The sequence below is a fragment of the Bos indicus x Bos taurus genome, chromosome 9, assembly GCF_003369695.1.
Source record: "Bos indicus x Bos taurus breed Angus x Brahman F1 hybrid chromosome 9, Bos_hybrid_MaternalHap_v2.0, whole genome shotgun sequence".
Lineage (NCBI taxonomy): Eukaryota > Metazoa > Chordata > Mammalia > Artiodactyla > Bovidae > Bos > Bos indicus x Bos taurus.
In genome coordinates, this window is record NC_040084.1 from 34,417,029 (window position 1) to 34,443,462 (window position 26,434).

Here is a 26,434-nt window from a genome sequence, read left to right on the forward strand (position 1 = left end):
CAAAGAGTTAACATCTCCTGTATCTGGCTGATGGCTGTATTACATGGGACTGTTTCAGCTGTTTATGCCAGACCTCACCAAAGAGGGGACCACAGCTTCCTTTTTGCATCACAGGGGTTAGCAGTGTGTGCCTGGCATGTACAAGGCAGTTCACAGACACTGAACTTCTGGGCTTAGGAAGTGATAGAGGGGATCTTATCACTAAAATGAGCAAGGAGAAATCTTACTCCTCCTTACTTGAAGCTAAAGCAAGTTCAGAATTTTCGAGATACAGTTTCTGCGAGGCAACAAATACAGAAAAATACTCATGAGGCCTAGACACTCCTGTAGCCTAAAAAACATTCAGTAGTTTACCAAAAAAAAGAAAGAAGAAATGAAACTTAACTAAAGTCTTTAGGCTGGTAACCCAAAGGGAGACCTAGTTCTCATCTACCATCTTAAATCTGTCTAGGTTTTTATTGAAAAGCCCCTATATCCAAGTTTTGGGTTTCCCTTTAACCATCTACCCTCAGTGTTCTGTGTACCCTCTTTGCCAAGGGAAGAGCTGGAATTAGATGAAAGGAGCATTTCTCAAGGTAATTTTAGGTGGACATTGGTGTCTAGGCTTTATGCTAACTTCATGTACTTATTTCAGTGCACATTAGGAAAAGCTATAACTATCATATCAAACCAGATTTCAACAGACACATAAAGTTCCTGTTTAAAATACATTTAAGTTTAAAAGTAAGTTTAAAAGAAAAGCAAATGGATAAGGCAAAAACTGTTGAAGGTGGTGCCTGAATGACCAAAGTTTGGAAGATGCTGAAAATGCTGAGTGAAACAATGGTTATTAAAGGCTAAAGAGTTTACCAAAATGACCAACCGTGACTCTTCCCATCTCTTTAACACAAAACAACCGCCAGTTCCCTTACATCTTTAAGCTGCCCTTGGCCCAGTTCAGGAGCAAGGCACCCTCAAAATGGCAAAATCGTGAGCTCTGCTCAGAGGCTGCCTATGAGTAGTGCACAGTTTACTCATAATTCAGTTCTCAGAATGGTTCTGAATGACGCTTTTTAGCCTCATTTTCCCCAACAGCCTTTCTTTCCTCTTCTCTTCCACCAACTCTCTCTCCTAATTCAGTTTTCCTTCCCATTCTTTCATCTCACTCGACACAGCTCAGAGAGCAAAACATTCCTAATTTTAGACCTAATCAATGAATACAGTACAGTTGAGATAATTCAGACAGAAATATAATCATTTATCTGCTTGTATGCACCACATATATCTGCAGCCGTCCAACTGGCATTATGCTAAGGCCAAGTCAAATAACGTAAAAAGGATTTAACAAACCGCCCGAATTCCAATTATCTTAAGTAGGTCCACACAGAGCAACAATAAGCCTAAAGTTATTTTGCTTTAATTCTGGTTCCAACAATCCACTGCAGATACCATGATTGCTGACACACAGCGATTTTGTGTGAAATGCTCTTCACATATTTAATAACGTGGCAAAACAGTACTAAGAGTTACTCTCACAATATCTCAGCATAAATATCTAGAGACAGAAATAAACCTGAATCTCCTAAGGCGTAAACCAAAGTTCTCTCCTTTAGCCAAATGTTTAACATTCAATAACATTAAAAGTTTCCATTTTTGTCGTCCTTACACAAAGAAAGCACAGAAAGCATATACCGAGAAGGAACAGAATTGAAAACTATACCAGCACGCTGGGTTTCAAAAATGAAGTGGGTTTCCAAACAGTCTGGGGTGATTTATAAACGAAACACAGAGTAGTACAAAAGTTCTTTCAGTTCCTCTGGTTTCAGAAATATAGAAAGTATAAAGATGGAAGTAAGAAATCACCCTATAGAAAGTAAACCATGTCCCAAATTAAGATGGATTTAAAAACCCCTTAAAATATGTGCCAAGTCTAAGGAGCACAGCACTAATTAACATTATGGGCGTGGAGTTGGGCAGACTTGTGTATAAGTTCCAGCTCTATTGTCTACTGGTTTTGATCAACTGACTTCGGCTCTCAGAACCCCCATTCTCTCATTCATAAAATGGTCCCAACTTCCTGAGGCAAATAAATATTATATAATGCACTTAGCATAAAACCTGACATGAAATAAGAGCTCCATAAATATTTGTTATTTTTAACAAAAAGGAAGACGTTTCAGACATGCAGAATTATATTAACCTAATGATACTAAAGCTGAAACTCCAGTAGTTTGGCCACCTCACACGAAGAGTTGACTCACTGGAAAAGACCCTGATGCTGGGAGGGATTGGGGGCAGGAGGAGAAGGGGACGACAGAGGATGAGATGGCTGGATGGCATCACCGACTCGATGGACTTGAGTTTGAGTGAACTCCTGGAGTTGGTGATGGACAGGGAGGCCTGGCGTGCTGCGATTCATGGGGTCGCAAAGAGTCAGACATGACTGAGCGACTGAACTGAACTGAACTGACCCATAAAATATTTTATTTGAAAAAAATTAAATATCATAAGTAAAAGAATGAGAACTAGAGATGTCAACTGACTAGGGCAAGGTCATGCCACATGTTAAGAGACTTAGCTGAAACTAGAACTCAAGGCTCCCGATTCTTTAAGGCATCATTCATAGTAAGCTCAACGCTCATTGGAAAGGAAAGCATATAATCCTTGACATTTTTCAAAATTTTTGGGGGGGTTTTGCCCCCAAAGAAAAGCATAAACATTAAATGAACTATTAACTGAGTTTGATTGCTTTCCAAGGCCAGTTAATTACTCTCGGTGTACAAAAAGTGACTGCTTATTACTGTATTCTTTGGAAGGAAAGGGATAGTGCTGGGAAAAACAATCTCTGGTTGGGGAGCTATTTCCTAGTAACAGGTTTATATCGTGGAAGGAGTACATGAGTACTTGGAGGATATCTACTGCCATTGCCAGAGTTAACGATTTCACCTCAGTCCAGGGTCTGGTCTTGGCTCAGATTATCATCTCAGCTGATCATCCTAGGAGATGGCAGCTGATGTTATGATAATAAAACTAAATTCCTCCTCCCTCAGCATATATAAATGTCAGTGCATTCATTTTTCAGAAATACAACAATCAAGAAGACTGGGAAATATTTTCTGGCTTCATTAGAAAAATACACAGGAAGCAGAAGTATTAGATAATTGCCTGGTGTATAAGGAATCAGAACCAAGGCAGTGGGAAGGGCCCTGGGCTTGGAGCAATTCAAACGGTCAAGAATACCACCACAACTGCACTTGAATGGAGTCTGCGTTGTCAGCGCCTGTCACAAATGCCCCTGGGATACCACTAAAAATAAATGCTAAAAAATGAATTGTGATAGGGTGATTGCAGCCATGAAATTAAAAGACGCTTACTCCTTGGAAGGAAACTTATGACCAACCTAGTTAGCATATTCAAAAGCAGAGACATTACTTTGCCAACAAAGGTCCATCTAGTCAAGGCTATGGTTTTTCCAGTGGTCACGTATGGATGTGAGAATTGGACTGTGAAGAAGGCTGAGCGCCAAAGAATTGATGCTTTTGAACTGTAGTGTTGGAGAAGACTCTTGAGAGTCCCTTGGACTGCAAGGAGATCCAACCAGTCCATTCTGAAGGAGATCGGTCCTGGGTGTTCTTTGGAAGGACTGATGCTAAAGCTGAAACTCCAGTACTTTGGCCACCTCATGCGAAGAGTTGACTCATTGGAAAAGACTGATGCTGGGAGGGATTGGGGGCAGGAAGAGAAGGGGCCAACAGAGGATGAGATGGCTGGATGGCATCACTCATTTGATGGATGTGAGTTTGAGTGAACTCCGGGAGCTGGTGATGGACAGGGAGGCCTGGCGTGCTGCAATTCATGGGGTCGCAAAGAGTTGGACACGACTGAGTGACTGAACTGAACTGAATGTTATTTAGGAAAGAAGAGTAAACGTGCACCACCAACCCCTCCCCAGACCTCCTGCACCACCTCCACACTAAGCTCAGCTCAATAGTAACCATTCTAGTTTGCCCAACCCAATGGACAGGCCCAATAGTTAATACTGTGTTGGCCAAAAAGTTCGTTTGGGTTGTCTTGTAAGCCGAACAAACTTTTTGGCCAACCAAATATATGTCAAGGATAGCTGACCCTCCCACACTAGAACTGGAGGTGCCCTTATTGATGAAGGACTAAAACAGTCTAGTAAACCAGACAACTGAATGCCCCTGACATTGTACCTTATGCCCTGGTAAACACGTGGACCTTGCAGAAGTCTGCAGCTACAGCTCCTTCTTCTTCACGCTTCCAATGAAACCCAAGTTCCCTTCCTGTTTAGGCCTCCAGTCAGGTTTTAGGCAAACCAATGGTCTGAGAGCACTAATATCTCCCAGCAGAGCTATATATTTCCTTCTCTGATCTATTTTAGGGTTTGACTCTCAAAGAAACCTATTTCCAAGTATTTGAGAAACATCTTGCCGTGGTCTCACACATACTACTGCACCGTTTCCATATGTTTTAAGTAGAATATATATATATTTAAAGTTCTCCTCGCTTTTCTATTTCAATTTTATTAAATGCATCATTAGGATAATTTTAAAAATTATTTTTCCTCAATATCAAAATAAAACCTTATAGGTCCTTGGTAGACTTTTGTAGTGAAATAAATCTAATATTATTCTTAAATATATCAAACGCTAAGAAAACATATGGTTTTGGTACCATACAATCATTCCCTAAAATTATACTCCCTGATGTGTAAAGCCTATGGACTCAGCCAAAAAAGAAAAATTTAAAAACCAAGCACTCTTAATCAAAATGAAAGTTCTTTTTTTTACTGATGGCTTACTGTTTCCTTACTTAAGGGTGAAATGAAATATATCTCCCCAAAAAGTCATTTCCAAACAAAAGTCCACAATATGAAATTATAACATGCAGAACCCCAAGAATTTACACAAACTACTGAGGGAGTAATCATAACCCTGAACCCACACGGCAAAACCACACTGTGTATAATAATGGTGTTCACCCCCTTCACACTCAACGCTGGAGAAACTTTAGGTTAGGTCTATAAGTTAAGTGCAGCCCTGCACAGTCAAAGAAAATTTCCATGTGTCTCTAGGAGAGTTGTTTAAAAGATTCCACATTTTCTCATTCCACATTTTCTCTGAAGTTCACATCTTTGCAGCATCAACAATAGTAACTGTATAACTTCTTTATATAAGAAGAAGAATTAAGCTAGATTATATTTTTAAATGATCATACATATTTTCTGGTGTCAAATCTGAAATCTCCATCTCGCATGCACCACAGACTTTTGTTTGAGTAATTTAGTGGCTATCAAACTGACGGTATAATTCAGGCGGAGAGTTTTGCCTGCTACACATTTCTACAAAACTAAAAACCATTAAGATTCTTCTTTTGAGAGAGTGGTTGTCCTACAGAAAGCAGAGAGGAAGTAAAATTTTCATGGAGGCAAACAGAGCACAGGACAGAGAGTAGGGGGAGAGAAGTATCTACAACGTCACTGATGAGACTACTACAGTACTGAATTTTGCCCGCAAAAATGCTCAAAGAGAAAATGAAATGGTTTTATACTTTCTAAGACAAGCTATAAGTAAATTCTAGTTTATCTAGCAGTGTAACAGTTGGATATCTTCTGATTGGTACTTGTTACAGTTTTAATGGATTTTCTTAATGATGACATTGGACGACAAAATCCTATTTTCAGAATTTTTTATTCTTACATTATTTTCAGAACAATCTAATGCTGAGTATGAAAGTGAAAGTCGCTCAGTCATGTCCAACTCTTTGTGACTCCATGGACTATACAGTCCATGGAATTCTCCAGACCAGAATACTGGAGTAGGTAGCCTTTCCCTTCTCCAGGGGATCTTCCCAACTCAGGAATCGAACCCAGGTCTCCTGCATTGCAGGTGGATTCTTTACCAGATGAGTCACCAGGGAAGCCCAAGAATACTGAAGTGGGTAGCCTATCCCTTCTTCAGCAGATCTTAGTATAATTAAGTGTATTTCTTTTTTGGCATTCTGAATCTTTTAAAAAGTGGTAGCTTATGTATTTTAAGTTTTCCACTGTATTGTTTTCCAGAATTGGAATACCAATTCCCTACCTATACTGGGAGTAAGACTTTCTTGTATGTATTCATTAATTCAGCTATGTATTGAGCAGCTATAAACCTAGAAACTATATTAGGCATGAGGCTACAAGGTAAAATTTCTCCCTTAGTCCAAAGCAATTTATTTAACTTATTGTACCTGGCCCCAAAGAAAATTAGCAATCTTTTTTGTTTTCAAAATTTTTCGTAATCAAAGATTTTTCTAGAAGAGTTTCAAAAACTAGCTGTGACTTTCTCAGCAATAGCTTTAAACATGAAAACACTATTTTCTGGCATAACTGACTAAAAGCATAAAGCATGTAAAGAAAATGAATAAAGATAATGAAGCCAAGAGCTAAATATAACCTCATACAGTTTCAAATAACAGTTAATTTAAACCAGGAAATGTCCATGAAAAGTAAAGGAAAAATTTTCTTCCTGCCACAGATTCATAAGGGCAGACTGCTGAGGCAGTTAAGAAGGCTGGCCCAGGAGTCAGAGTGGCTTTTTTCACCACTGTGTGACTGTGGACAGGCTAAACCAAATCCCTTATTTAAAATGAAGAGGACAATGGTATTTGTCTCACAGGCTGGTTGGGAGATTAAACGACATAACACCTATAAAGTAATTAACACTTTCTGGTAAGGGTTCCCCCGAAATGCTAGTTCTCATCATTCACCTCAGAACCCGATTAGTGATTGAGGGCACAAGCGGGAGCCAGACTTAAAGAGTTTGAATCCCAGCACCACCACATCCTTAGCGATGTTCCTGTTTCCTCCTCTGTAAAATGGGTAAAATAATACATTCCTCACAGGGTTTCTGTGATCTTAAATTAGCTTCAAGCACTAAAAGGGTCACTGGGATTTAGAAAGTGTTCCACAAAGGCTAGCAGTTGTCATCATCTTGCCAATAAGAACACCAAGGTCAGTCCACAAGAGAGAGAGCGTGCTATGACACCAGGAGGAAGTGCTCACAAACCATCACTCACAGAAGGTTATTTTTAAAACAGGTACAATGCACCATGTATTCATAACCTTGTAGAGTCTTCAAAAGCCTACAAATATCAGATATTTTGACAAATATAAAGTATTTGATGCCAAGAAGTTGGTCTTTCTTCCTGCTCAATGGCACATTTATAACTTTGAGGCTACACATTCCAAGTAACTGAACACATGTGAGGAGAAAAGAAGTTTCTACATTTAATACTATTTCTTCGGCAACCAAATTTTATACAGAGAGAGAGATAACCATTCTGATTGTATATGTGCTCACCCAGTCAGAAAAATATCCTAAACATAGAAACAACACTTTTGAAGTTTAAAGATGAAAAACTTACTTCTGAACTTAAAATTTTTAAATCTTATGTTTGATCGAAATACATTTTCTACTTCCCATGAAAGTGAAAGAAAGTGAAGTTGCTCAGTCGTGTCCGACTCTTTGCAACCCCATGGACTGTAGCCTACCAGGCTCCTCCGTCCACAGGATTTTCCAGCAATAGTACTGGAGTGGGCTGCCATTTCCTTCTCCAGGAGATCTTCCCAACCCAGGGATTGAACCCAGGTCGCCCACATTGTAGGCAGACGCTTTACTGTCTGAGCCACCAGGGAAGTCATAAATGGCATTATATATTAATTTTCAGTTAGCAATGTAATTCTTTGAATTTGTGGACATAAGTATCTTTAATTCTGTAACCAAATCTCCTCCTTTGATTTTTGAGCTATATGACTTCTTTTCTTAGCACCTGTGATGATTACTTTTATACGTCAACCTGACTGCAGCCATACAGTGCTCAGATATTTGATGAAATGTTATTTCTGGTTGTGTCTGTGAAAGGTTTCCTGAAGAGATTAGCATTAGAAGTGGTAGACTGAGTAAAGCAGATTGCTGTTTCAAATGTAGGTGAGTCTTGTTCAATTCAGTGAGGATCTGAATAGAACAAAAAGTCAGAGGAAGGGAGAAATCCCCTCTTCCCTCCCACTCCCTCCCTTTCTCTCTGCCTTACTGATGAGCACGGACATCATCTCCTCCTGCCCTTAGACTGGAACTTGTACCATCAACCTTTCCCGGGTTCTAGCTTGCAGACAATCAGCTTCCGTAGCTGCATGAGTTGCATGAGTTAATTCTTCTGCCTCAACATCAACTTCCAGGCTACCCTCTCTCCTTTCTACCTCTTTCCTGACTCCAATCAATACCACATACTTGGAGGTCAATGCCTCTATTTTTCTAGCCCAGTATCTGCAAACTTCTGTGGAATAAGTCATGACAACAATTATATATTTTTCAGGCAAAGTACCACAAAATACATTTAACTTCTCATACATAATCTACTCTGGTTCATTCATTTACCTATTTACCTAAAACTATGCATATTTAGAATATGTCCTTATAGCATAAATTTACCCTCTAATAATAATGACTCTAGGAAGCACTAATACCATGTTCAAAGCCCTACCTAGCTATGCAGGAAAGTGAAAGTGAAAGTGAAGTTGCTCAGTCGTGTCCGACCCTCATCTACCCCATGGAACTCAGCCTACCAGGCTCCTCCATCCATGGGATTTTCCAGGCAATAGTACTGGAGTGGGTTGCCATTTCCTTCTCCAATGCATGAAAGTGAAAAGTGAAAGTGAAGTCGCTCAGTTGTGTCAGACCCTCAGAGACCCCATGGACTGCAGCCTTCCAGGCTCTTCTGTCCATGGGATTTTCCAGGCAAGAGTACTGGAGTGGGGTGCCATTGCCTTCTCCTGGGGTGCCATTGCAGGAAAGAGTTAACTCAAATCCTATACATTACTAAGAAAGGACTGGCCCATGTCTGGTTCATGGGAGATGAGTTCTGAGCTCTCATTATATTCTATGTGATAAGAGGATTTTGGGGTGCCTGAGGCCTTGGGCCATGTGGTACTATTAAGATGGGACAGTTTATACTAACAATGGGATTCACAATGAACTGTCTTTGCTCTGGGGGACCAGAATCTGAGTAGCTACAGTCAGTCATGCAGGCGCTACATGCTTCCAAGACTGAACCCCAATAAAAATCCCTGACCGCCAAGGCTCAAGTGAGCTCCCCTGGCTGGCAACTCTTTGTGAGGGTTGTCACAGATTCGTGCCAGGAGTGGAACTTCATTAGCAGAAGACAGTGGAAGCCTGTGCCCAGTTCCTCCCAGACTTCACCCCGTGCACCTTTTCTCTTCGCTGATTTCAGTCTCTATCCTTCAGCTGTGTTAAACTATAACCATAATTGTAACAGCTTTTTGAGTCCTTCTAGTGAATCACTGAGCCCAACCGTGGTCCTAGGGAACTCCCTGACCTCCTTTTTAGTTCAATGATCTAAATTTCTGTTAGAATTCTGAAAGTCTTGCTATAGCACTTTGTCCCATTACATAAGAAAATGTCATGATACTTTTCACCAACTCTTTCTCCTTACTTAACTTCTGATATTGTTCTACTTTAAACCCCTCAATATGATTGTGTCCAAGGATGTTGCTATTGAAGTAAAGGACACAGCAGAATACTGGACTTAGGATTAAACAACTTAAAAGCCTTAGATATTGTCTAAAAATGAAATACATAATGTTAGGTGGAAAAGCTTAGAAGATTTTCTCTAGGAAGTAATTTGCTGGCACTAAACATACAATTTCAGTTCATTTGTTTAAAATTAAAATGTCATTTATTGGATGGCAGGTATGCAGTGATGCTTTTAACAATATACACAGTTCCTTTTCATCTCTTACTTATACTTAAGCATTCTTCCATTTCTTAATCTTCTACTTTTTTTTTTTTTTTTGCCGTCTTCACATTCTCAAACATTTTTATGTGTACTTTTGTTCTCATTCTCATTTTTGTCTAACGGATCATAGTTCCTTGGCATTAAAATCCCTGAGTACTTTCCAAATGTCCTCCTATGAATCATAATCAAAACTCAGAATACCACAGACTTGGTTTGTAGAACAAAGATACAGAGATGTAATTAACCCAAAGACGCAGGCACTGCTGTCTCAGACTTCCCCATCTCAGTCTCAGTTACTGGCAATCAATCCTGCCAGAAATTCAGGCCCAAACTCCCTTTTTTCCCTTCCCCGCTTTGTCTCCATATTCAAACCATCAGCAAATTCTGTTGGTTCCATTCTCAAAATACATCCAGAATCCAGCCACTTTCACCACCACCATAACAGCCTAAGCCACATCATGTCTTGCCCAAATCACTGCAATAGCTTCCAAACTAATCTCCGTCTTCGCCCTCACCTACAGTGGTCATTCTCGACACAGGAGCCAGAGCTGACCTGTTCAACCATAACTCAGATTATGTCACCACTCTGTTTAAAACCCTCCAAAGGTTTCCCATCTCATTCAGAGTCAGCACCAAAGTACCAACATGCATGCTTGCTCAGTCGTGCAAGTCATGTCTGACTCTTCAAGAACCCGTGGATTGTAGTCTGCCAGGCTCCTATGACTGTGGGATTTGCCAGGCAGGAATACTGGAGTGGGTTGTCATTTCCTCCTGCAGGGGATCTGCCCAACCCAGGGACTGAACTTGCATCTCCTGGATCTCCTCCATTGGCAGGAGGATTCCCTACCGCTGCATTACCTGGGAAGTCCCCAGGTACCACCAATAGTTCTCAAGTCTTTATGTGGAGTCTCCACCTCCTACAACTCTCCCCCTCTTTCCCCTCCCAGTCACATGGCCTCCTTGCTATCCTCATACACATGTGGGTGCTCTGTCCCCAGTGCCCATGTGCTTGTTCCTCCCCCAGACGTCTACATGGCTTGCTTCCTCACTTCAAGTATTTGCTCAAATGTCACTTTCTCAGTGAGGCCAGATGTGACCATCTCATCTAAGTTATATCCTTACCATGTTTAACCACCATCACTCCCTAAACTCCCTTCTGGGTTGTATTTTCCTTCATGGCACTTATAACTCTCTAATTACTATACAACCTACTTATTTTTTGTGTGTGCCTGGCTTCCCCCTCTAGAATGTAAGCTCCATGAGGGCACTTTGCTGCTTTTTGCTATATCCCCACCACCTAAGCATGCCCAGCAGTTAAGAAACAGAAAATATTTATGGAATTGATGAATTTAATAAACGTGTTTAAGATGCAAAGCTCTAAATACTCAGAGATAACTAAACATATAGTTAGATAACTATATAAATACAACTACATAAAAAGAAGAAATAATGGTCTTTTGAGTATAACTTTTGGAGGTAAAATGTATTACAATGCCTGAACCTTAGAAGACTGCTGAGTGTGATTATTAATGACAGAGTTGACTGAGAGCTGCCCTCTGCCCAGTGCCCTTCCAACCCTCACTCAGGCAAAGCCCCACGTATACCCTTGATTGTGGTTGGCTCCCGTACCCCCAAGCCCACCATGTCCTGGTCAACGTGCCTGGCCTGCCTCTGACCACAGTCCACTCCCTGAGGATTCCCTGCTGTTTCCCAGCATTCCACGAGTGGTTTTCATGGGTTTCCTCAGAGTTTTCTCCTAAATGTCACCTCAAAGCTTTCAGCCCCTTTTGCATGGGATTAGACATTCTGCCGCTCCCCTTTCTCCTCAAGCTCAGACCAGCCAGGCCTGCTTCATGCACGATGACTGCATATGCTAAGACTTTCACTGAGGATCTTCTGTTTTGAAATTTAAAGTCATTTCCTTCATGTCCCTTCTTTTAACCACATTCCCAAAGATTATCATCATAACATAATGGTTTGTTATAAAGGCTTTATTATTGCTATTATTTGGATATTTTATTTTAAATTGGAGGACAATTGCTCTGTAATGTGTATTGGTTTCTGCCCTACAACAATGTGAATGAGCATTAATTATATATATATATATATATTCTTTTCCTCTTGAGTCTCCCTTCCACCCCACTCCTCTAGGTCATCACAGGGCACCAGGCTGAGCTCCCTGTGCTATACAGCAGCTTCCCACTGGCTATCTATTTTACACATGATAGTGTATATATGTCGATGCTACTGGAAATTTTTTTAAAAAATCCTCTGTACTGCCAACATTTCTTTTATGCAGAGATGTCAAAAGAATAAGGGTGCTTTCTAATGAATTATTCTTCCTTTCACACCTACATTATTCCTATTATTTTGTGCTAAAAACTTCTTGTAACAGTTTTTATAGTTCGGTCTATAAAACATTACTAGTCAAGAAACAATTTTTGCGGAGATATGTTACTAGACAGTGGAGACCATGCATGCTGTGAAGAATAAGACAATAATTTCTGAATTGATGGTGACAGATTCACAGGCCAAAACACATTTTCCAGTAAGAAATAGCCCAACTCAGAGCCTGAAACTGCCAGATATCTAATGTTTGTGTCTGTATGTTCTAGGTCATGAACATTTAACTTGGTGTCTATAACCTCATATCGGTGCATTTACTGCATTTTTTCCTGACTTTAGCATTCTACTCTGGTAGTGGTAGCCCCATTCTTTGTATCTCTTAAACTAGGAATGCTAAGTCACTTCAGTCGTGTCCGACTCTGTGTGACCCCATAGATGGCAGCCCACCAGGCTCCCCCGTCCCTGGGATTCTCCAGGCAAGAACACTGGAGTGGGTTGCCATTTCCTTCTCCAATGCATGAAAGTGAAAAATGAAAGTGAAGTCACTCAGTCGTGTCCGACTTTCAGCAACCCCATGGACTGCAGCCTACCAGGCTCCTCCATCCATGGGATTTTCCAGGCAAGAGTACTGGAGTGGGGTGCCATTGCCTTCTCCGAAACTAGGAATACACCTCTCATATCCACCCTACTCATTTCACCCCGTCTCTGCTCATGGCCGGATTCTACCTAGCTATTTCTTTTAGTCAAACCTGAAGGAATTCTCTTCATCTATGCCAGAGAAAACTCCTCTTGTACTGATTTTATTTCTTAGACCTTCTTCTCATGTCCTGTCCTACATGAATGTGGAGACTAGATGACCATCTGCCAGGTCAATTCCTGAGGTAAATGGGACAGGGGGCAGAGATGACACCTAAGATGCTCCAAATTAAAGATTCTGTGAAGTAATTTTGACTCTTTCAGTGATACATCCTGTATTGTGCTCTCCATGGAGGCTGAAAGCCATTCTCCCCAACCCACAAGCAAGATGGGAACCAGCCTCTTCCGTTCCTGGAGCCACCTTAGTTTCCTCAGTGACTTGCCAGGGGTGACTCTCCTGGCGCGTTCATCTCTTGCAAATGTTATTTGTCTCTACTCTTTTTAATCTTCATGGGTCATTTCTATTGTTTTCGAATAGTTCTCAACCTCTCAGTGACTTGGGAAACTCAACCCTACTAAAAACCTGTGTGCATGCATGTGTGGTCGTGTCCGACTCTTTGCAACCCAATGGACTGTAGTCCCCCAGGCTCCTCTGTCCATGGGATTGACCAGGCAAGAATACTGCTGTGGGTTGCCATTCCCTTCTCCAGGGGATCTTCCCAACCCAGGGATCGACCCACATCTCCTACATCTCCTGCACTGGCTGGCAGATTCTTTACCATTGGCACCACCTGGGAAGCCCAGAGGCATTAATTTCCATCTTACCTCACAGCTGCATACCTACTCACTTACTCATTTTCAATTAACTCCTCAGCAAAATCCTTATTCTGAAACATTAGATTTTTGCCTCTTCTCAAAAGTATTCAGTTCTTCCTTTATCACCTATATTTGGGGACAGTGACACATCATCCAAATTTACAGAGAAAACTGAAATTATCCGGTGTAAGTACAATGTCCCTAAACTTATCTTAATATCTTTCTCTCTAATCCTAAATGGAAAGAAGTCATGGAGAGTGCCATCCTGGAAAGATAGAAGAAAGGCAAAAAGATCTTTTCAGGACTTAGGGAGCACACAAATATCCACGGCCAACCAGGCACAATGTGTCCACTGCTGTTCAGGAAACACTGCAAGTCCAGACAAAGAGGAGACAGGAGAGCCATGGATAGCTCATTACTTATTTCCCATGTAAAACCACAGAGGTCTCCTCTTTTCTACAGTCCTTTAGGCATGTCATGGCATAGTATGGTAGACTCAAAAGATCTAACTTGAAATTAGTAATGGGTTGAATTGGGTCCTACAAAAATTCCTGTGTTGGAGTTTTAATACCCTCAAAATATGACCTTATTTGGAAACAAGGTCCAAATAAACCACAGATATAATTAAGATATAACAATTATAATTAAGTTAAGATGATGTCTTACTGGAGTAGGATGGGCTCCTAATCTAATACGATGGTTATCTTTATAAAAAGGGGCAATTTGATGACAGAAATGCATAAACAGGGAGAATGCCATGACAAGATGCAGCGTGAGATGAGGGTGAAGTGTCCACAAGCCAAGGAACACTGAAGACTGACGGAAACCACCAGAAGCCGGGAGAAAGGCATGGAGCTGGTTCTCTCGGCCTTGGAAGGAACCGATCCTGCTGATGCTTGCATTTGGGACTTCTAGCCTCACAGAACTGTGAGACAATAGATTTCTGTTGTGTGAGCCACTCAAGTGGAGGCATTTTGTTATAGTAGCCCTAATAAACTATATGCAGTCCTAGTCCTACAATGTTCTCATTCCTAAAATTGTTGTTCACTAAGTCGTGTCCAGCTCTTTGCAACCCCATGGACTGCAGCACTCCAGGCCTCATTCCATTCCTAAAGTAGGGATCGTAATTTTTATTATATATACACCAAAGGCTGCTATAAAAAATAAACATATAGTGCTTACCAAATACTAGGAACTACGCTAGGTAATTCACATGGGTTAACTCATTTAATCTTCACCACAATGCCGTAACACAGATACTAATATTGTCCCCTTTTCACAGCTGAGGAAACCGAGACACAGCAGAATAGTAAGGAAAAGCAAAGTGAAAGTCATTCAGTAGTGTCGGACTCTTTGCAACCCCATGGACTGTATAGTCAATGGAATTTTCCAGGCTAGAATAGTGGAGTGGGCAGCCTTTCCCTTCTCCAAGGGATTTTCCCAACCCAGAGATTGAACCCAGGTCTCCCACATTGCGGGCAGATTCTTTACCAGTCAAGGTCACACAGAAAGTGAAGGGGCCAAGATATAAACCCATGCAGTCTGACAGTATTACCCATGAAATAACTATCTTTGTAAACTATCAAGGTCCTTCCAAATTAAATAAATCACCATCATCATAACCACTTCCCTACTCAAGAGCCTCTATTTCCCACAGCAGAAATAACAATTTTCTCCTCCAAGAGCTTCCACAGTCTAGTTCTGGCCTGTCTCTTCAACTTTAGCATTCACTTCCTCCCCACACAAACTCTCCCTTCATGCTTAACTGCTCATCCTTGCTTGAGCACAACTCATATTTTATCCTCGATTCCCACTGTTACTCTCTATGAGGGTTCCCTCTACCTGCTCCACATCAACCTCCTATCTTTCTCAAAGAGCACAGTACTATCTAGCAACAGTACTATCTAGCAACAGCATTCCCTAGCAACTCTATCCACAAGTGGCCTCCCCTATGGCCCCATACACGCATTGCTCAATACTCTTTGGGAATTCAGGGATGATGCCAACCAAGAAAGTGCATCTGCCCTTTTATAAAATGGTAAAACAAAGAAAATATCTACACAAACCACTAAAGAAAAAGGAAGTAAGAAAATTCCCTGACAGTCCAGTAGTTAGGACTCTGAGCTGCCATTGCAGGGGGCATGGGTCTGATCCCTGGTTGAGGAGCTAAGATCCTACAGGCCAAAAGAAAAAGAATTATATGAGAATTACAAAGTACTACTGAAATTCATAGAAATCAATACTTCCAACTGAGTTGAAGAAGGATGGATACACTGAGGGGCATCTGAACTGGGTCTTAAAAAGGGATCAGGAAGAATGTCTATAGCTATCTATCTATAACTATCTTTAACTATGCCCACTAATTAATACACTCAGTACTAATAACATGCACACTGAGTTACTTGAAGATACTTGTTTTCTCCTTTTCTCACATTTATTGTTTCAGTCCTCTCTGAATCCAAAAGGGCTCTGAGACAGATCACACCTGCTCAGGTATAAGCCTCTGGGAGGCGGGGATCTTAGATCCCCTTAGATCTTCTTTGTCTTCCCTATGGTGTCATGCACAAATGATTATGTGCAACACAGGCCTTCAAAAATATTTGTGGAAAACAAGGAAAGAATTCATGAAGAAGGTACAGAAGATAGGAGAGAGACTGTCATGAAAGGAGATAAGGGAATTAGCATGATTTTTCTAAGAAGTTCTCCTTGACCTGGCGGCTACCCCACTCCTTAGCTCACTCCTCTTCCTGCGCCTTTGCTTAGCTGGTGGCTATGCGTGCAAGGCTTTCTCTCCTCCCCCTTTTGGCATAAAATCCTCTGAGGCCCAGTTCATTCTCCCCTCCTTGCTGAGTATTCTTCGCCCACGTAACCTTCACAGACATTTTTCTTCCTGCAATCCTGTTGCAAGGATTTGTCTGTTCAACACTTAATTGTTCTCATAAAGTTTCATACTCAGTTATCCTTCTCCAACCAGACTTTATAGCTCCTGAAGGCTGGAAACCATGTTGTTTTTTTTTTTCTTTTTTGCATGCTGCCCTGCTTTGGCTTCAACCAGACGTCCCCTCAAACATGAAGTACCTGGCAAGTACTTGCTGAATGACTAAATCCTTTCAGTATTTCTATCGCTAAAGTAGAACGTTCTTTCATCTGACTCTCAGGTTCAAAAGTACACTGGAAAAAATTATATATCAAAGCATTCATTCCTGGTAACACAGATTTATCTTTTCTAAAACTTGCAATCACTGAACCAAACTTCAGTGGCTTCACCAACAAGAAAAAAAGGTGTAAGCGCACAAAGAAGGGTCTGTTACATAACCACCCGAACACTGCTAGCTCCATTCAACTTTAGGCACAGGATTTATCATTTTATGGCAATTTAGTAGTATAAATACTGCCAACACATTTCTTCCCCAAGAAAGAGATATTGAAAGTGGCCCAACTTACCCTAAAACTTGCCAGATTACATTTAACAAGTTGAAGTGAAACTGAATTTTTCAAGTTCCTGCAGCAGATACTCAAATACCATTTGTTAATTTGAATTTTATTTAGAATAACTCTATGCAAGTCACAGTAAATCTAAAAACTATTCATGCTGAAAAGCTTAGAACCCTAACAGAGCATGTGATTAACAGGATCTCTTACGGAAACAATACTGGTTTCCGTAAGAGAAAAGAAGTGGATCTTAAATTTTTACACTAGAGTTTAAGAAATGATAAACTGAACTATTGCATAAAAGTAATAGATCAATTATTATTCTGCTCTCTATTTCACCTGGGTTCTCATTAGAACCAACATGCTCTAACTTGTGAAAGACTTACATTCAAATTAGAGGAAAAAAGAAGAAATCAACCTCATATCTAAGGGAGACAGCAAAAGACACTTTAACTGGTTAACTCTGCAGGCTTTTCAGTGATTCTAAGAAATCAGTTTCCTCTGAGAAAGGTAACTGTGAAAAACATTTCAAAATTGCTTTAAAACTATGGGCTGTAAAACTAAGTGGAAACATTCCATTTCAGCTGCCTAAGACATTGACATTGTTGGGCTCCTGTTCTTGGCATCCCCCAAACCCACTGACCCAATATTGGCTAAGTCTGCTTTCTAACACCTTTAGCAGCATCAGTATGAACATGCTTTTAAAATGATTACATCTTAAGTCCTGCCTAATTTTATTACTGTGAAAAAACACGACCACTGGCCTGCAACCACAAATTAATTCTACTAGAGTCTATTTTCCTGAACAAAAATGAAACAAAGCTCACGTTCTGTTTCTATACATGCCATTCTTTTTAACCAAAAATACTGCTGTTAAGAAGTCTGGAGTATAAGCGAAGTTTCCGAGCTCTTTCTGACATGGGCAGCCTCTATGTTTTGACCACATGGCTAATGAATGCCCCATACACTCATGTGACCACTGTTGCCAGTCTCACTCTCCCATAAAAATGGGGTAGAGAAATGTAAAAGATATTACTGAAAGTCCAAATGCAACACCACAATCTGCTGCCAAGCCCTTTTTAAAAAAGATTTTCTAAAATAAAAAAGAAATGTAGAGGAAAGTGATCCGTTTGAGGAGAAAATAGATTAGACATAGGGGAGAAGGGCTTTCAGACACTGTTATGTGTATCTGAATGAAACGCTGAAGCAATCTTATGCATGATCAATACTTAACCAGTTAGCAAATATTAATACTTTGCTCTAACAAATAAAAGTGCTAAGTAGAAACTATACACAACTTGTATTTCAAACACTAAAACTCACCATATCGTCTACCTTCACATAATTAAGTCACTTTTAATTTCCAAGATTTTCAAATCCAGATGAGCAGCAGTCATAAAATTAGAACCCCAGAAGACAAATGCTTACATCCCTCCTGGACAACCTCACTTAAACCTTTCTAAACAGAGAAGAACTCAAAGGCCTCCTTCATAAATCCATTCTAAAGGTTAAAACATTCAGAAAAACTTCCCCGTATTTAGCATAAATCCCTCTTGATGCCTGCTGTAAGTCGATTTCCTCTTCTTTTTCTTCAGGGAAGATGGAAAACAGCTGTTCAACATTCCCTTTCAGGCCCCTTTTTCCTTCCTGCCAGGCCCATTTCCCCCTTGGGAGAAGTGTAAACACTGCAGGTGATTCCTAAATCCAGCTGGCCCCTACCCGATTATCCAAGGGGCTGGTGAGCTCGGCCCCGTGCGAGCCTCCTAGGATGCTGTCATCCAACTGCCAAGGCCCCAAGAAGAGCTCTTTACCAGAATCTGTGGAATTCCAGAAATCCTTTACTTAGAGTCTGTCCTCAGATATAGTCAAGACAACAAGAATAGCACTGTGTCAAGAAGAAAAGCTGACAGTTGCAACTGTAAAGAAGGTAAGCAGTGTTATCCTGCAGCCTGGCGGGCTTCACTACCACTCTGCCCGGTGTCAGGGTGTTGAGTGCACCCTGGCATGAAACATTTTTAAACTACTTGATGATTTTTATCATGCAATTCTTGAGTTCCTTTGTCACTAACGCAACTTTCTGGATGTAAGCTTACTTTAGAAATGCAATAACCCTTTCAATACTCCAAGGTGCAGAACTACTCTAAATGAAGGTGTTAATTTGTAGTCTTTTTTCTTTTTTTTCACTTTTTAAAATATGTTTATTTGAAATAAATGAGCATTGTTCACAGCTCTTCTCTGCTCCTTTTTCCCTGCCACCTCTGTTTCCTTTGCATTCTGTCCTGTTTTTTTTCATAATAGGTATTTTAGAGGGATGACAATCCCTTCTCCCCTGCCAACCTGCCAAAGATCCCTACATCCATCTCATACAAATGCAGATGAGCAAATTCTAATGAAAAGTGACTTCAGCATGGATTTCCAATCCCTAAGAAGTAGAGACCACACAGTCTGAAGAAGAGGATGTGACAGTAAAATGTATGCAAAGATAAAAAAGGGCACTTTTGGTTTCCGGAACAGAACAGACTTGTTCAAGAGGCCCATGGGCCTCAGCCAATTACCATGATCCATTTGATCTTTCTGCTAGGGAGGACTGTCGCTTCATCTAGGACATCACTGGCATCCCCTGGTTCACCAACTGTGCTCCCAGTCTATTTTTTTTAAATTAGTAATCTCTAGGTTCACAACACAATATGCAGAGCACTACGTTTTACACTAATGCTGTTAACTCCCACTTCAAGAATTGCTAACAAATATCCCCATTTTTCTCACAATAGTCATTAGACTCCAACAGTAAAGCCAGTACATTGCCTGTGTACTTCATCAATAAAAATATTATAGACCCACAGCTTGGTGAGCCCATTTCCTTTACAAATTCTTTTTAAGAGTTATGAAATGCTGACTCAGCTTTGTTGTGGTATAACATCTGCACGCATTAAATCCCTTTTGCTTAGTAGCTAAGTTTGTTACACATGAGAAAAAGGCAAAAACCTTAATTTAATCAACAAATTTACAACCCTATGGCATCTGTATATGAAATGAATATTTCAAATGGAAACATTTAAATGACTGTGCTGCTGCTGCTAAGTCACTTTAGTCGTGTCCGACTCTGTGCGACCCCATAGACGGCAGCCCACCAGGCTCCCCCGTCCCTGGGATTCTCCAGGCAAGAACACTGGAGTGGGCTGCCGTTTCCTTCTCCAATGCATGAAAGTGAAAAGTGAAAGTGAAGTTGCTCAGTCATGTCTGACTCTTAGCGACCCCATGGACTGCAGCCTACCAGGCTCCTCCATCCATGGGATTTTCCAGGCAAGAGTACTGGAGTTAAATGACTGTGGACCTACTCAATTTCTACTGAATGATCATGTACACTAAACACACAGGGAATTTTACTATGATAATCCTAATATTTTCCACTAATTAAGTAGAGAGGCCCTGTTAATTCCATAAATAATACCAAAAATATTTTTCGCATGTGGACACACACATACACTCAGTTGCAAATTCTCTCTGTCTAGAGCAAAGCAGATGGATGCAGTCTACAATGGATACACGACATACGCATAACTGAGAGTTAACTACACACATGTGTTTTGTTATATTTTTAAAAACAGGACTACACTTACCTAATGGTTATAACTATTCTCAAATATAAAATGCCCAAACAAATCATGCTATTACCAGGATGTTTATAGCTTCTACATATTACTAAAGAGGGAAATTCTGTTCTTTCAGAAATTGTTTACTAACATTTGATGACAGCACTTACCAAGATCATGTTTATGGACTACCCTAAGGGAGCTGGAACAAATAGAAGGAAATCCAGTGGTAATCTTAAAGCACACTAAAATTCATAGTGTTATCTGGAATTAAGGACAGAACTCCATTCAAGAAATAAACAGATGGAACTTGCCTGGTGGTCCAGCGGTTAAGACAGCACGCTTCCAAAGCCAAGGGGTGCAGGTTCCATCCCTGGTCTGGGAACTAAGATCCCACATGCTGTGCAGCATGATAGGGTGGGGTGGGGGTGGGAAAGCAATCATTCTCCAATAAAATTAATTTAAAAAAAGCAATTGTACTCCAAACAAATTAATTTTTAAAAATTAAAAAAAAAATAAACAGATGGTCGCAACCATCATTTCTTCTTTTTCCAAAGTAAAATCATTCCCTTTTCTTTTCTGTGGTATTTAACAGACTCTCTAAACACTGCCTCCTGCAGGTTTATACTCTTCTGGGCATCTGACAGAGGATCTGAAATCCATACCCTTGATATGCTGGAGCTTGCTGAGACATGCAGACGGAAGCAACACAACTGGTAAAACACCCAAAAACCTGAAGCCAGCAAATGAGAGCTGAGCAATGAGCATAGGGCTCTATGGGAATCAGAAGGGGCCCCAGGATGGAACCCTGATGAGGATGATAAGAGATAAGCAGAGTGAGAGGAGCGTGCTGTGGGAAGAGGGCCCCAAAGCAGCCAGTTTACAGAAGCCTGAAAAACACATAAGCAAGCATTCCAGGGAGCTGACAAATCATGGACAGTAATGAGTAGTAAATGGGATAATAAATTAGATCTGTAAGAAAATGAAACGTAAGAGTCTTTAATAACATGGATGTGGAATCATAAAGGAGAAAAGTAGAATGAAATATGCCATTTAGGTTAATCTGAAATTTAAAATAGGCCACTGCTACTGCTGCTGCTAAGTCACTTCAGTCGTGTCCGACTCTGTGCGACCCCATAGACGGCAGCCCACCAGGCTCCCCCGTCATTACTTGTAAATGACAGACAAGTCTCTTCTTTTCATGGTATTTCCATTTCTACAGCTCTAAAATAAGGATAAGACACCTGCTCTATATCACTCTTCATTTCCACTAGGCTAAAAAATGAAAATATTAGAATTCTTTGGAAAAATATTGAATTACTTTCTCACGCTCACGCTCAGTCATGTCTGACTCTTTGCCACCCCATGGACTGTAGCCTACCAGGCTCCTTTGTCCATGGGATTCTCCAGGCAAGAATACTGGACTGGGTAGCCATTTCCTCCTCCAAGGGATCTTCCCCACCCAGGGATCAAACCCACCCTTCCTGTGCCTCTTGCATTGCAGGAAGGTTTTTCACCACTGAGCCATGGGGAAGCCCTAGGCAGTTTTAAATAGAAGCATTCACATAGCTGTATGATCTACCAGGGACTCTTGTTTTCCTTCCATTGTCTAATGCACAGGAACTCATAAGCAAGAGTTTATTAGGCTCCTTTTTATCCTGTCCACAACACTACCTTTTTTTCTAGTATGATTCTTTTCAGTAATATCTCTCCACCACGCCCTAATCAAACCACTCTTCTACATGCAAGTAGGAGCTGTGAAACACTAAAGTTAGATGGGTAAGAACCTGGGACTACATTTATTTATTAAAATATATAGAAAGATTTTCTTTAAAGAAAAATCACTTCAATTAAAAATATTATCCACTTAATGCAAGGTTTCACTTTTAAAATATATAATTTATATTAGAGTTGGGCATTAGAATCAGTAAGACTTTTTGAAATTCATCCATTTCTAATTACTGCCATCATCAAATAGAAGCATGGATCAGTGCCACTGAAATCTAGGACTTTAAACTCTACTTCCATTCTGCCCTTAATTCATCAGATGAATTTCACTGGGAAGTAATTTCTTTTTGGTACTCTGAACTTATACACTTGCCGAATTCCCATGTCAGGCACTGACTCTTGGTTTAGATTACACTGTGTCATCCAAATACCCACTGGTAATTTGGTGACTCCCAACAAGTTTTTTTTCTACAAATCAACAAGCATACGTGCTAAGTCACTTCAGTCACATCTGACTCTGCGACCCCATGGACTGTAGCCCACCAGGCTCCTCTGTCCACCGCATTCTCCAGGCAAGAATACTGGAGTAGACTGACATGCCCTCTTCCAGGGAATCTTCCCTACCTAGGGACTGAACGCATGTCTCTCATGTCTCCTGCAATGGCAGGCAGGTTCTTTACCACTAGGGCCACCTGCAAAGCCCACAAATTACCATGGGTGAAGATAATGTAATTCCAAGATGAGAAAATCCTAAGGCATTTTATAATATAGTCAAAAGAACTGTCCTGTCCTCTACTTGGAGCCATTCTTTCAGAAGGATTGATGGACATGGAATCTCCACCTTACCCACTCCTTCATAATAGTAAAGATCCAGCCCTTCTCAGTAATCGGAATAAAAGGATCCACTACAATGATGACCTTCCCTCTACAAGAGGGTCTTGATCTCCTCAAAGGCCTGCCACAAACATATTCTAACATAAAAAAAGTTTTGGTTTTTTAATTTATGGGGGAAGAAGGTGAAAAAAGGATAAGAACATGTACAAACATGCTAATGATATCTGGGCTTCTCACATGGCGCCAATGGTAAAGAACCCCCACCAATGCAGAAGACATGAGAGACACGGGTTCAATCCCTGCATGGGGAAGATCCCTGGAGGAGGGCATGGCCATCTACTCCAGTATTCTTGCCTAGAGAATTCCATGAACAGAGGAGCCTGGATGGATACAGTCCATGTGGTTGCAAAGAGTTGGGTATGACTGAAGCGATTTAGCATGCATGCAAGTAATATTTAATACACACTGCAACTACAGAATGCTAATTTTTTACTAGTTTCTTTACCCCTTTGGGAAACAAACATTATTGATACAGTAAAACCCCAATCTAAATGCTGTATCTTCCTTATTCCTTTCCAATCATTTGTTGCAATTGTAATATTGAGTGGAAATCATGTAATTTCTTTCATGGGACAGAGTGTCATCCAATGCAAGTAGAAATAAATACCAAAATATTCAACTACAAATATTAAGAAATGTATAAACAAACATCTTATTGCTTAATTGCAGAATGTATTTTCATCTATGATCTTAAAATACTTTTTCAGAGATTAAAAGAAACCTTTATAATGAGGTCTTGGGAAGGGCAGTACAACCTCAGTGAAGTTAAGAACCTCCTGGATGACCATCAGATCCCCTCAAGGCAGCATTGTGGGATATTGGACTAGTCAACAAATCTCACTGAAAACATGTTATTAGCTAATTTGTGGACTAACTTTATAAATACTAAAGTAGATAGACACACAAATGTTAGGTATTATGATGGTCCTGACTTCATGTGGCTAACTTCTTACCCAGTCTTTCCATAACCAGGCCCCAAACCTCAGAGAGAGGAACTTTAAAAACCTTCTACCCAGCAGGCCCAGGAAGGTGCTAATAAATCCTTCAGTGACAAGGGGTCTATACTGTTTTCTGTTGCAAATTTCCCTTTTGTCCACATTTTCTCTTCTCTATTTTTATAGAACACATCTTACCTGCACACTTTACAAAAGGACACATATCTATCTGTATGGTAACCTTGTAGTACATGATATACAAATTTCTTGCATGAATCCTGCAAACAATTTGGGGATCTCATTTTAGAAGTAGTCAGAATATTCTACAAAATATTGCATATCCTATTTCATTTCATACAAGTTATCATTTATTGCGAAATTAAAAAAAAAAAAACAACTGAAGAAAAGGAAATTCCTGAAAGGTTAAGGTCTATTATGTGAAACATAAAATACTGGGGGAAAAAATTGTTTTGAAACTATTTCTCAGTTGAGAACGTCCGTTCTCAAATTTAATGTCAACTAAACCATGACTCTCTAAAGCATGACTAACGAAAAAATGTTTAAAAGAACCCTATAACACGGAGATCCCTAGAAACTAAGTGTCATTTCCTGATCTAAGGAATTCCAAGTAAATGAGGTTCACCTCCTACTTATAAGCAATCGATTCGGTTTCAGCCTTCAATGCCCGCCAGCCTGAGCAGAGGTTGATGCCTCAGCCGAGCGATGAAAATGAGAAAATTCTGAGGTCACAAACAGCTTAGATTCCATCCGCGACAGAGCCCATGTGGCATTGCTCACAGAGCTTCCCAGCCTGTGAGTCAAGCACGCCCCACCCCCCACCCCACCACCAGGGGCTGCCTGGGAGTGAGGTTTACCAACAATTTCTCCAAGTGTCGGTGGAGCCTGGCGGCTTTGGAATCCGGCGTCTAGGGAGGCTCGAGACGTGCTCGCCTGGCTTCCACAGTCGCAGAGGCTGGCTGCCAGCGCCAGGATCGCACACCCGACCACCACCACCCCAATTAACAGGGAGACGGAGGGAAAGGAGGGCGCGAAACTGTGCCAACCTACCGGGCAGAGGGAAGCCGGAGCCCCCGGCCGTCCGGGAAATCGCGGCTGGGCCGGCCGGACCCGACGCACAGAAAAGTGATCTCCGAGTTTTTACCGTGCGCCCAGCTCTGCGCTGGGCGCCCAAGGGTTGGAAAGGGACTCAAAGCTGCCCTGCCGCCGGGGAAACTCACGGCTCCGGCTTCACGCCTCGCGCGCCCCCCAGCTGAGCTGGGCTCGGGCGCGCAGGTCGCGGCACTCGGCGCTCCGCGCCCGGCGGGGGACGTGGCTCTGCGCTTGCCTCCCGCCGACTCCCGGCCAGTCTGGCCGACGACCCTCCCGAGACTCCGGAAGAAAGTTGCGCGGCGCGGGGTCCAGAGCCACGTCCGCCGCGCGCCGCTGCCCACCACTCGCGCGCCCCTCCGCTTACCGCTCCCCGCCGCGGTTTCGTCCTCTCGGGCGTCGCCTCTCCAGCTTGGGCCCAGGCTCCGGAACCCCTTCCCGGCCCCCTTCTCTCCAAGGCGCCCGGGCCCCCGGCGGCCTCGGAGCCGAACCCTCAGCGCGCCAGCCGCGCCATGGGTGCGGGTGGGCGCCGCGCCACAGGATGCGCCGCTGCAGCCTCGGGCGGCGCTACTGCGAGCCGGGCCGGCGCGGGCGGGTGGGTGTGGGCGAAAGGGGAGGAGGGCGGGACGCGGCGGGCGCTGAGGCTCGCTGGAGGGAGGAGGAAACCGCAACGTCACCAGAGCCCCGGGCGGCGAGGATGGGAGGGGGAAACGGGGACCCCTTCCCGCTGCGGGACCCCAACCTCCGGCCCGCCCCGCTTTCTCGCCCTCCTCCTCCTCTCCGAGGACTCGCGGCTGTCGGCCTTCCCCTCCACTCGGGCCCGAATGCACGTACCCCTACCCTGCCAGGCCTCTTTGGCTTCAGCTTGCTCTAGTTTCTAAGGACCCCACACGCTTTGGGTTCGACTCTAGAATCGCCCCAACCGCGGGGTACTTTTGGAGGCCCGAGGGGAGGAGCTGATGGATGCTTCACAACAGCTCCGGGAGAGGAAAACGTGGAGAGAACTTTACACCGGAGACTGTTCCCCGCTCCCCGCGCCTTTTCCAAAATTGTTACTCCGTTTCTCCCGGATTCGGTTTTTACTCTCTTCAGAGAGAAAGGAGGAAATCATCTATTTAGAAGCAGTTCCCGCTTTAACCCTTCGAACAAAATACA

At 42.0% G+C, this 26,434-nt stretch overlaps 1 protein-coding gene across 2 annotated transcripts in view; it reads right to left on the reverse strand.

Annotated features, from left to right (window-relative positions):
• DSE (dermatan sulfate epimerase) overlaps positions 1-25,880 on the reverse strand; it is a 76,527-nt gene extending 50,647 nt beyond the window's left edge. Inside the window, exon 1 of one of the 2 annotated variants that reach the window (XM_027551152.1) lies at positions 25,647-25,880. The gene's annotated coding sequence lies outside the window, so the exon portion shown is untranslated. Of the gene's footprint in view, positions 1-25,240; positions 25,260-25,646 lie in introns of those variants that run through there. The other variant, XM_027551153.1, reaches the window with a different exon arrangement.
• Between the last annotated feature and the right edge of the window lie 554 nt (positions 25,881-26,434).